This window comes from Terrapene carolina, unplaced genomic scaffold (genome assembly GCF_002925995.2).
Source record: "Terrapene carolina triunguis isolate 2854851 unplaced genomic scaffold, T_m_triunguis-2.0 Scaffold30518, whole genome shotgun sequence".
Taxonomy (NCBI): Eukaryota; Metazoa; Chordata; order Testudines; family Emydidae; genus Terrapene; species Terrapene triunguis.
In genome coordinates, this window is record NW_020694869.1 from 86,994 (window position 1) to 87,506 (window position 513).

Genomic DNA, 513 nt, shown 5'->3' on the forward strand with positions numbered 1-513 from the left:
GTCTGTTGTAGAGCTCATTGGAGGACTGCAGAGACGCCAGGTTCCAATTGTTCATGAGAACACCTCCCTACTCAAGATGTTTCCTCACTGAATGGATACAGAGAGCCTCTCCCCACTCTGCTATCCTGAAACCTGCTTTATCTCTATTCACAGAAAGGGCAAACCTCTGGTTGTTGTAATGTTCTTTTTTTTTCATTTCCAAGTGGTTTTGATTGTGTGCAGTTGTCATTGATGGTTTTCCATTGGAAGTCTTGAGATGGAGCAAGGCTACACAACTGAGCCTTGCATTGCATCACCGCCTAACCTGGGAGGGGTGACAACTCCTTGCTGCCCTAATAAGCCATCATTGAGACACATTTTCCCCTGGTGACTAGTTTTACTGGAGTTCATAAAGCAAACTTTCAATATAAATACACTGTTAGTTAAATATTACGTGTACACATATCTCACAATCAGGGCTGGCTCCAGGGTTTTGGCCGCCCCAAGCAGCCAAAAAAAAAAAAAAAAAAAAAA